Source organism: Camelus bactrianus, chromosome 26 (genome assembly GCF_048773025.1).
Source record: "Camelus bactrianus isolate YW-2024 breed Bactrian camel chromosome 26, ASM4877302v1, whole genome shotgun sequence".
Lineage (NCBI taxonomy): Eukaryota > Metazoa > Chordata > Mammalia > Artiodactyla > Camelidae > Camelus > Camelus bactrianus.
The window spans coordinates 34,626,024-34,637,179 of NC_133564.1; the positions used below are offsets into that span (position 1 = coordinate 34,626,024).

An 11,156-nucleotide genomic window follows, 5' to 3' on the forward strand; every position below is an offset into this window, starting at 1 on the left:
AGTTGGAGTTGACCTTGAGACAACTAAGTGCAGTGTCACGAGCTCACAGAGGAGGTCTGGGCCCAGGCTGTGCATTTTCCTATAATCTCAATCCCTGAGGATGCTGAGGTATTGATCACTGAACGTGAAGACATACTTTACAGGACAAGTGAATAGTAGTATCATCTCTGTCATCAAAGCTCACGTCTCTTTATTCATCACCCACTTTCCTAATTGGGTACTTACAGGGCGGTTCTTCACCGCCCTCCCCTAGGCTCAGGCTCCACAGTAAAGAGCTGGTGAGCCTCCCTCTTTTCCAGAAGAAGACACATTTAGCTGGTAGCCTTCTATACCTCGCCAGACTTAGAATTTTAATTTGTTGTTTTAATTCTATTATCTGTTGGTCATCTCCTGACAGGAGAGACGTTTTACCTCATGGTCATGTTTCAATTAGCTGTTACTGAGAATTGCTGATCTGATCCATAGTGTATATATTATATTAACTTTGTAGAGTACTTATCATTTTTCTTTCTTTGCCCTTAAATTTTGTTTGCCCCTTCAAGGTTCTATCCTATTTTGGGCCTTATTTTTTTTAATTAAAAAATGTGTGTTAGTAGTTAAGAAAACAAAAGCAAAGAAACAATGCACATGATACCTAAATTTAGAAAATATCTATTGTGTTTTCTGTCTCGGCAATGGAGGGTTCTAGAAACTCGTGAAAACGTTCATTACACAAGTTCCTTAAAATGCTGATTAAGAAATAAATCCTTCCTTCCTCATCTTTCAAGATGCACAGCTAATTTTCAAGAAAGTGAGGGGAAATCCTCAGAATCCAAGTCAAACCAGAAAGCAGGGATTCTGGGAGATACGCGAGCCTTAGAAGCCCCGGGGTGCCGGTTGGCTCCTGAACTGAGTGTTAGTTGCCCTGGCAGGAGGGCGGGATATGAGCCCCAGGCCTCTCACACTGGGAGTTGGATGGCTCATCCTATGTAAGGCCAAGCACATCCTGAGAATCCTGTTTAATAAAGGGTGAATTAGAAAGAAAGAAAACTATCACTCCTCAAGGCAAGAAATTAAGGATAGTCAATTTTTTGGGAAGCAGGGAAAAATAACAAATCCAAAGTAAGGATTTAGTTTAAAGCTCTTCTGGCATGAGAGTGCCCACAATCTCCTGGCAGAAAATCACAGCTCCTCCCGGAATGAGAAGTTGTGTTTTGAATGAATCAGTGAACAGCCATTCCGAAAAAGGCCTCCTGAGTCTTCTGGGTCAAGATACTAGACCCAAACAGCTCTCTTCCAAGGTCTCATTTAAATAACCAGAAAGGTTTTAAAGGAAAGAAGCCATAATCATAGTTCTATTTATTGACATTAGTATATGCTAGGAATTCAGAGGTGACTATGGAGTTGTCTCCTCTTTTATGGACCTTACTTTCTGTTTGACATAGTTGGGGAGCTGGGTGGAGGGAGGTTTTAGTCTGTTGCAATTAGCCAGGAAAGTAAATTAAGAAAGCAGTGAAGGGTGGGTGACATTTTTAGCTGAGGACAGTCCTGTTCAGTTGGCTTTTAATTGCAGGCTCGATGAGTTTTCACTGGAGGGAATTGATCTTACAGAGGATGGACATAACTCAGGCCTCTTCAGAATGAACAAATGAACCTGGAGAAAGACAGTCAAATCTGTGCAGACATTGAAGTCCACGTGAACGTGCTGTATCCCTGAGCCAAAGATCGGACAAGTAGGCAGCACTTCTTGAGGACAGAGGAGTGATTTTTAAGGTTCTCCAAGAATGAATCCCAGGGAACCGGGATGGCCAGTTGTCAAACTGTGACTTTGCTCTTTGGACGGTGTGCCCACCAAAGGTATTTTCCATTTATTAGTTTTCATTTCTCTTAAATACATCTCAGGTGATGAGGACGTGGGCACAAGCATTGGACGCCATGTCGAGGTGACTTTGGATACCTGCCTAGAAGCGCGGGCACAGCTGCGGCTGCGTCATACATCTTGCCGCTCACCCCGTTGCCCGGCTCCGTGATCACGGCAGGGTGGTTCCTTGATGACCTGTCCGTCTCCTTTGTGACATTGTAACCCACCAAAGACCGGAGCGTATTAGCTTGGCTTTGTTCTTTTCCATCCTTCTCTTTGAATGGACTGATAGTGGACCCAGATATGTTAGCAGATGTTTTACAAGTAGGGCTCTCAGTACAAACCTTGTAATCCCCGCTGTGTGATCTAGAGAAGAAAGTTACATTCTTTCCAAATTGTTTTGATGCACTTATGTGGGAAAATGGTGTACGTTTGAATATGTATTTCCTCTCTGAATCATCATGGCTAGAGATGAATGTGGGCAGACATGGAATGTGTTTTCTGTATTTGAACTGTATGGTCCCCTAAATTCTCCCCAGCTTTTTAAAGTCATCACTGGAGTGCTACCTCCAGAGTGTCCCAAAGCATCCACCACTGCCTGTTCTTCAGACACTGTGAGTTTCCAAGTTGGAGAAGGCTGGTAGTTGGTGAGGCATTCTCTGGCACATCTCTGGCTGACTGATGTGGGCTTAGCACCCAAGACTTGGCAGACAGTAACTAACCACGATCACTTCCATTTCTGGGACACTCATGAAGGATTTTAGACGTATGCTAGTGGCATACGTTATTTCAATTAGTTTTCCCAACAATCATAATTAGATTTTTTCACCTGTATTAATAAGTAAACTGTCAAAGCGAGTGACTTGCAGATTTTGGACTGGAACACGGGTCTTTCTGATCCCTGTCTCTGTTCCCTCCCCGGCCTATCCTTCCAGATGGCCAGGAGACTCTTCCTCAGTCTTGAGTTTCCCGCTGATATTACCACTCTCTTTGTTTCTAGGAGAGGAAAACAAGTCTAAACTTACTTTCCAGTTGGAAATGGAATGGAGAGTTAACGTTGGAAGCCGGGAGAGTCTGTCCTGTGATGAAGCGGTCTCCGAGCCTCTTCAACTGGGATGTCACGTCACTGTCTGGGCCCCTTGCTCAGCCTGTGCACAGGTGATAAGCCAGATGTGCCGAGCAGTCCTCCCGGACAGGGCAGTGGGTTGGAAATAAGTTTGGGGATTTGGTTTCATTACATAGGTTCCTGAGGGCCTTGGCCTGGTACTTCGAGTGGGACCATTCCCTGTCCCACATACTCATGCTCTGGGCCCGTGCAGACCTGATGTGGCCTCAGCGTGAGGCTCAGGGCCCGTGGTAAAGTGGAGCATTTTAGTCCAGGGTCTGTGGAGGCTCTGACAATTCTGGGTCGTGGGACATTGTCCAGGATGATAATAATTCCTCCCCGAGTTTCAAATTTCCTTGCCTGTGAGCCGTGGTAGTAATAGTTTCTGAGATGATTGTAATGATTCAGTAAGGGGTGCAGCGTGTGCTGGCAGGTAGCTGGTGCTTAAGGAGCAGAAGTCGCAGTCACTCGGTCAGCCTCTCACTGTGTGCTCTGTGCTTTGAGAAGATGTGTGTTTGGTGAAAGTCCCGCCCAAATACTAGGGTCAAGGTGAAACGTTGTTCCTTTACTTTCCCTTTCTTTTTCTCCTTCCTTTCTCTGCGTCTCATGTGTAGGGAGCAGATTCCTCTGTTTCAGGGAATACAGGCCTTTCTAGGAAAAGGACAGGATGAACGTGGAGAGGTGGGGCCGGAGGGGGTCTGGAGCATCTGCACAGTGCTGTTTCCCTGCATTTCTGCATCCGGTCCCATCAGTGCACGAAGTCAGCCTTCCTCTTCCTTCCTGTGTCATCAGGTCTCTGTTTTATGGGAAAACTTTTTTACATGTCTTTTTTCACTTACATGTTCCGTTCAGATGCTTGTTGCTTTTCTCCCTGTGCTTCAGCATTCCTAGGAGAGAATTCAGCAGTGCAGCATCCTCTCCGAGCTCTATGAGTTGATCGGCTTCCACCGCAAGTCCGCCTTCTTCAAGCGGGTGGCCCCCGTGCAGCACGCAGCCCCCAGCATCCCGGAGCCTGGCAGGAAGGCCTGCTACCGACTCCTTCTGCAGATGCTTCCTGGCTACAGTCTGTCGCTGATTCTGCAGGACTTCAACAAAGGTTTTGGAACTAAAACATTGCTTCAGTCCGATTAACCATGCCTTGTTTGGGCCCTGCTCTCCTGTCTCATCAGGGTGAATTGTGATTCGTGTAGAACAGGACACAGCAGACTTTTTTCTGTCAAGAGCTTGGGAGTCAATATTTTAGGATCTGCAAACCTTCTGATCTCTGGTGCAGCTGCTCAGCTCTGCTGTTCAGACGCCAGAGCAGCCGGACAGTCCACACACCCACAGAGCTTTATTCACAGAAGTGGCTGTGGCTGGATTGGGTGTATGAACTGCAGTTTGTCCCCACAGCCTCCTCACTATTGACGCCTGCAACTGAGCGTGCATTTGCGACAATAGGTGAACCTACACTGACACGTCATCATCACCCAGAGCCCATACTTGACAGTAGGATTTACACTTGGTGGTGTGCACTCTGTGGGTTTGGACAGATGTACAATGACACGTTTCTACCATCACAGCATCATACAGAGTAGTCTGTCTTAGTGACCCTAAAAATGCTCCGTGCTGCACCTCATTCATTACTCCTTCCCCTCTAGCCTCTGACAGTAACTGATCTTTTAGTCTCTGTGGTTTTGCCTTTCCCAGAACACCATACAGTTGGAATCAGACAGTTGCAGAACCTTCCCAGATTGGCTTCTTTCACTTAGTAATATGCATTTAAGGTTCCTCCATGTCTTTCCATGCCTTGATAACTCATTTCATTTTAGCACCATAAATAGTCCATTTTCTGCCTGGACCACAGTTTATTTATCCATTCACCTACTGAAGAACAGCTTAGTTGTTTCTGAGTTCTGGTGATTATGAATAAAGCTGCTATTAACATCTGTATGCAGATTTGTGTGTGGACGTAAGTTTCCATTTTGTTCAGTAAACACCAAGGAGCACAGTTGCCAGATCATATGGTAGGAGTACGTTTAGTTTTGTAAAAAATTGCCAGACCGTCTTCCAAAGTATCTGGGCCATTTTTCATTCCCACCAGCAATGCAAGAGAATTCCTGTCGCTCCACATCCTCACCAGCATTCGGTGCTGTCAGTGTTCTGCGTTTTGGCAGTTCTGACAGGTGTGCAGTGGTACCTCGCTGTTTCAGTCTGCATCCCCTTGATGACAGATGCTGTGGAGCATCTTTCCATAGACTTCTTTGGCATCTAGATTTCTTCTTTGATGAGGTGTGTGTTCAGGCATTTTGCTCATTTTTTAATCAGGTTGTTCATCCTTCTTGTTGAGTTTAAAGAGATTTTGGTATATTCTGGATATCAGCCCTTTATCAATGTGTCCCTGCCCTTCACCTGCAGCACCGGAGTTGTCCTTTGGGTCTCAGTGGAGTGTCAGCTCTTCAAAGAAGTTCCCTGTCTTCCCTCAGCCTAAATACTGTCCTTGTATTTTTCACTTTCATTGACTCACTTTGTTCTTTTTAAATAGCAATTCCCATAATTTGTAAGTACATTAAAAAAAAAGGCAATGATTGAACACCGCCTCCCCCACCAGGCTGTGTGCCCTGTGGGAGCAGAGACCCTGTCCCCACTCACCGTTTCCCATGACAGCACATGGCACATGTCCATGTAAATGTGTGTAACGTGGGGCCAAACCTAATGAGCAGCTATGATGACATGTGTTGGCTACCATTCATTGAATAGAGTTTGTTTCTTGATCTTAATTTTAAATCACATGAATGAAACATGTTTCTTTTGAAAAATAAAACAACAAAGCACACCTCCATGTGATTGGTACTTTCTACTTAGCCTTCTGACCCAGGAGGGGACGTTCACCATCATTTTGTGGAGGAGGTTGGGGAGGTAAAGTAGGAGAGTGAGATCAAATAAAGTAAAAATGATAACTATCAGCTGGCTTTATTTTCACTAAGACAAAATTTACTTTAAACCATATCTCAGCTGTTGTTCTGTTGTTTTAAACACTTCTCATAGAATTAAATGGAAGCCCACTAAACCCTGAAAGGGAAATTATGTGCTCAGGTCCTGAAAAGTGTTTATGTCTATTTCTTGAAATGCACATTTTCCCTGCTGGTTACAGAAAGCCGCGGCGGGAACACAGCCGTGAGCTGTGTGTGTCTGCCGGCTTCACCGGCTGCTCACTGTCATTTTCATTTTCTTGTGTTGCAATGTATGAAGGTTTTCCATCAGACTGTTTGCTCAGCCCCTTCCTGAATGAGGGATTGAATTTTCCACAGGAAATCTTATGGAAGAGAGTGACAAGGCACATGGGTTTCCCAAAAAGCAATAGTTGTAATAAACTCTCACATTGGTGAACTTTTTGAATACAAGCGAGTTGAAAATTTTATCACTAGGTCATATGCCACAAATCTGTCTTAAGAATAAAAAGATTCAGATTTTATAGAAGAAGCAGTTTGAATCAAGTATAAATTATAATTTGTACACTAGTTGGTGTTAGAACTTATACTCACTCTTACCATAATTGCCTGTGGTAGGAACTGGATCATTATTTATTTATTTAAAAAAAATCCTCAAGGTTCTACTTGTCCCATTCTTGATGCAGCAGTGCTGAGTTTAGTTAAGTTGGGACATTTAGAATTCTTGGCTAGGTTTTCAGGACATTGATTTCAGCCTCTTTATCTTTTTTAGAATCTCTTCTTTGTGTCGGTCTTTGGTCTTTTGACAATGTGGAAATACTGCACGGATCTGTCTTTCCCTTTTTTCCTGTCTTTATGGGAAAAGATTTCTGTAAGACACACTACTAGGACATTAAGTATTTTGTGTGGGGTAAATTTGGTCGGCTCAAAGGATTTCAATTAATACGTATTAATACTTGCTATTCAGCTAATGATAAGAAAATTATAAAATAACTTAAGTATACATCAATTAATATAGTACAATAAGCCCATCACCCAGATTAAGGAATTCACAAACATTTCCATATTTCCTTTATTCAGACCTTTGTTCTTTTACTTGTCCTTTGTTGAAGTATTTGACAGCAAATTCAAGAAAACATGTCATTTTACCCTATGTACTCAAGTAGGCATGTCTGAAAAATGAGGGCCATTTCTTTGATCAGGTTTTTCCATTTGACTTATGTGCTCGTTAAGTACCAGCTGTATCAGGCATCTCACTAGGCATTAGGAATCCTTGGGGCAATGAGACAGTCCTGGCTCCCAAGGAAGTTAAGGGCTGATGGAAGAAACCAACACAGGAGCTTAGGTGCCTCACCTAAGGTCACTGCGGGATGACACCAATTGGAAAAAATTTGTGCACAATACAGTGGGATTCACAGAATGGACTGGTCAGACAAGTAGGGCAGGCCGTGAGAGAGGCGGTCAGCAGGGCTACAAGAGGAGGAATCATTTGATCAGAATCTGAAATCCTTTCTGCCAACCTTCCTACCAAGCCCCTAGGGCCCATCACACACAACCCTGTGCTGTAACTGTTTTTGATTCCTGTTACCACATCTCCTTCAGGAAGGATTTTAAGGTGGAAAATATTTAAAATCAGTAATTGTTGCCAGAAGGGACATAGAACAAGGAACATGGAAACAACACAAATGTCCATCAGCACATGACTGGATAAAGACAAGGTGATACATATCTACAATGGAATAATACTCAGCCATAAAAGATGCAATTTGCAGCAACATGGATGGACCTGAAGACTGTCATTCTAAGTGAAGTGGGGTGGAAAGAGAAAGAAAAATGCCATATGACTTCATTTATGAGGAATCTAAAATTAATAGCAATAATAATAAGACCACAAATGAACTAATTGTTATTTTGATTTCTTGAATATGCTTAAGCACATATGACTGTCCTTTGTGATTGGATTACCATATTCTGTTTATTATTCTTTTGTAGTTGGCTTTATTCCTCTGGTAACTATGTAAGTTTAAAAATCTGAAACTCTAATCTGTTCTTAGAAACAATAATTAGTACATATATGTAACTAAAAAAATGCAGTATACTCTATACATGTATTTACATGCAATGTGTATGTGGAGTTAAACTGTAATAATTATACCTAATAATACTGAAAAAGGAAAAAAATAAAATAATATATAAGAAAAACTAATCACCCCTCTTTAAATATTAAAATATTCAGTTCTGAGATTCTGTGAAAGACAGCATGGAAGGAGGTTTTTAAGATTTTCTCCTTGCTCCTCGGTGAGCAGCCTGGGCTGCACAGCTTGGCCGCCACAGGCACCCAGGACTTGCCGGCTTGCTCCTCACTTGTTGGGAGGAAGATTAGCTGCTTCAGGAATATTTATGCTCTTAGAAGTTGCTGAAAACCCCCCAGAGCTTCTGTTTACATGGAGTGTATCTGTCAATATACCCCATTTTAGAAATTAGAACAGAAAATTTAAACCCAAGAACTGAAGCACACGCTGTCCCAGCACATGGTCAAAGCAGTGCTGCCACGGTGGCATGTGTTGGTTCTAGAAAAAATGCACCATACACTCAAGAATGAGGGTGAACCCACAGATCTCATCTCAGCAATGCTATGAAGAGGTGGGACCCAAAGCCCCTAAAACAGTGCTGAAGTCCCCAGATGTCCCAGAACACAGAGCCATGGGACCAAGAATCCAGTATCTCATGGATCATCAGCCGTGGAGACCGCGTCCTGGGTCAGGAGAAGCAAAAGTAGGGATACCAGGCACACAGTCCTATTACAGCAAAGCTTTAAAGGTGTTGAATTGACTAAAATAGTGGCAAAGATTTGCATTTAGAATACTACATTTCCTCTACTGGAGATGTTAGAATGATAACACTGATTAACAGAGGATGATTGTAATGGATTAACTATGATACTGATGACATGAGCTGCTCACACTAACCCTGCACTCAATGTAGACTAAGCCTTTGATGCACACACTTCATTAGGTCTCCACATCCCTGCAATGTGGCATTAAGCACTCATACAACCATGAAATCAGTGACTATAAAACAGTCACAAGGCTTCCTCTCCAGCATGAGGTAGCAAAACCAGCAAGGATTTTCAATGACAAAATCCAAAATCATATACATTTGGGAAAGAAAGTAAACAAAACACTGAAGGACAATAAAACAAAAGAGCAGATGGAATGGAAACTTTTATTGAAGAAAGCAATGATTGATTCAATTACAACAGGTAATGTCCCTGGTATAATTGAACCATCAATCCAAATTTTTGGAATAGTGAGTTGTGAAATTACTGTCTCATTTAATATTGGAATTCCTAGTTGGACCAATTTGATATACATCACTGGTGTGATGTTATCTATTTAGGTAAATAACAATATTCATATTTTTTAAGTTAACAGGAATCATAACACAGGACTCCAGATTTAGGGAGAGAATGCAAACAACAACTATCATATTCCATCCAGTAAGGACAAGTGTCCCTGCGTCACCAAAGCAATGAGAATTTGCACACAGAAAACACAGTTCTCCAGTTGTGACAAATACAAGACCGTGAACCATGAATTTCGAGAAAAGCAACTGTTTAAATGCCATGGGCAAAATTTTTTATCATCTTGAAAACATCACTGATGCACTAAGTAAGAAAAAAAAATTGTTTTACTAGCAAATCTGACACAGGGGATTTTCCAAGTGAGAAGTTAATTCCAAAAAGTGCAGTAAAATGAGTTAAGATGATCTGCGCAGTGACGGAGCTGATATTAGACTGACCAGCATCACGATTTCTGGTTTTACACTTGCTCTCTCCTTGTCACCTCTGACACAAGAAAGCATCATATGATTTTTTTTCTTTAGGGAAAAAAGATAAATAAAATCTAACTAGAAGATGTGGTATGGAAAGCAGTAATGAAGTTGTCTAACCTAATAATGCAGCCAGTGTAATGTAGCACTTATTCGGGCACTAGAATTTTTTAAATCATGACTTATTTTATACCCTATTTCTATCCTAAAGGAGGCACTTAAAGTTTTCTACTTTATTCAACATATCTTGTGGGGGTTGTGATATACACTGGTATGGCAGTTTTCAGAGATTCAAAATCGCCTCTGTGGTTGTGGTCAGGAAAGGCAAGGCTCCCTCACAGCTGCGACGGAGAAGGAATCCCCGGAGTCAGCCTCCGGGCAGCTTCCGAACCGCATTTGCTTGCACTTAGCACAGGACACCATCAGCAAGTGTAACTCTGACAAGGAGATTTCCCCGGGGACATGGGAGGTTCTCTAACATTCTGAACCCACTTGTTTCCCAGTTAGGTAAGGCTTGGAAAAACAGTTTATTAGAAGTGACTCCCTTTGTATGTGCCTTTTGTCCTGAGAGGTCACTAATTAGCATAAATATAAAATACCCCATAATATAAGAATTTAGGTACCCCATTTTTCCATCTACCTGTCTATTTGTTTATCATATTTATACTTAGGTTACACTTTCCATGATGTTCAATTCCGGGCACCAAAAAAGAAAGGTTGCAAAATATTTCTTATAAAAAGCGGGAATGGGTCTAAGGTTTAAAAACCACTACTACTAACAATAAAAGCCAGATAATATTTTTAACTTCAATTGCATCAGACCTTCCCGAATTCCTCCCTTAAGTTCACTGTTACAACAATAATGGAATCTCTGTCCTTCCAAGACTCGGGCCTGATCGCCACCCATCCAGATATCTTTCTGTGGGTCCCTACTTGTCCTCGAGGCCCCCAAACACAACTTACGGGTTGAAATTTCTTCAGTGTTCCTACTGTAGGGGAAACCTGGAAGTCCCAGGCACTGTCCAGGAGTCACACTTACCTGCAAAAATCAAAGTCATGTGACTGAAACGGAACAACCCAGGTTGTGTAGTAGGGCTGAAAGCTTACCAAAAACAGGTTTGGGGGCCTTACCCAAGCCCTCCAGCTCCTAACATGAAGAAGGACAGGGAGGACAAATTAACCACGAGACTGTGTGGCTTAATTACCCCACGAATAAAGGATTTGTGCCAGTGCAACCTTTAGACAGGGAACCCCAGAACCCAGACTTGGAAGCACCCCATCCCCTCCCCTCTGAACAAATATTCTCTCAAGACACATAGTGAGAGATGGGAGCCCCGGTGAGCTCTGGAATAAGATGCGACCTGAAAGACTGCTGGTAACAAATGGTGTGGAGCTCGGGCAGCCCCCAGGACCACCAGCCATTCTGGTACCACTGATGCCCACACTTCCA

At 42.7% G+C, this 11,156-nt stretch overlaps 1 long non-coding RNA gene across 1 annotated transcript; it reads left to right on the forward strand.

Annotated features, from left to right (window-relative positions):
* Positions 1–1,515: 1,515 nt before the first annotated feature.
* LOC141575118 (uncharacterized) lies at positions 1,516–8,045 on the forward strand. Its single transcript, XR_012502474.1, has 3 exons — positions 1,516–1,836; positions 2,841–2,998; positions 3,828–8,045. It is a non-coding gene; the product is annotated as an uncharacterized LOC141575118 (long non-coding RNA).
* Positions 8,046–11,156: the final 3,111 nt, after the last annotated feature.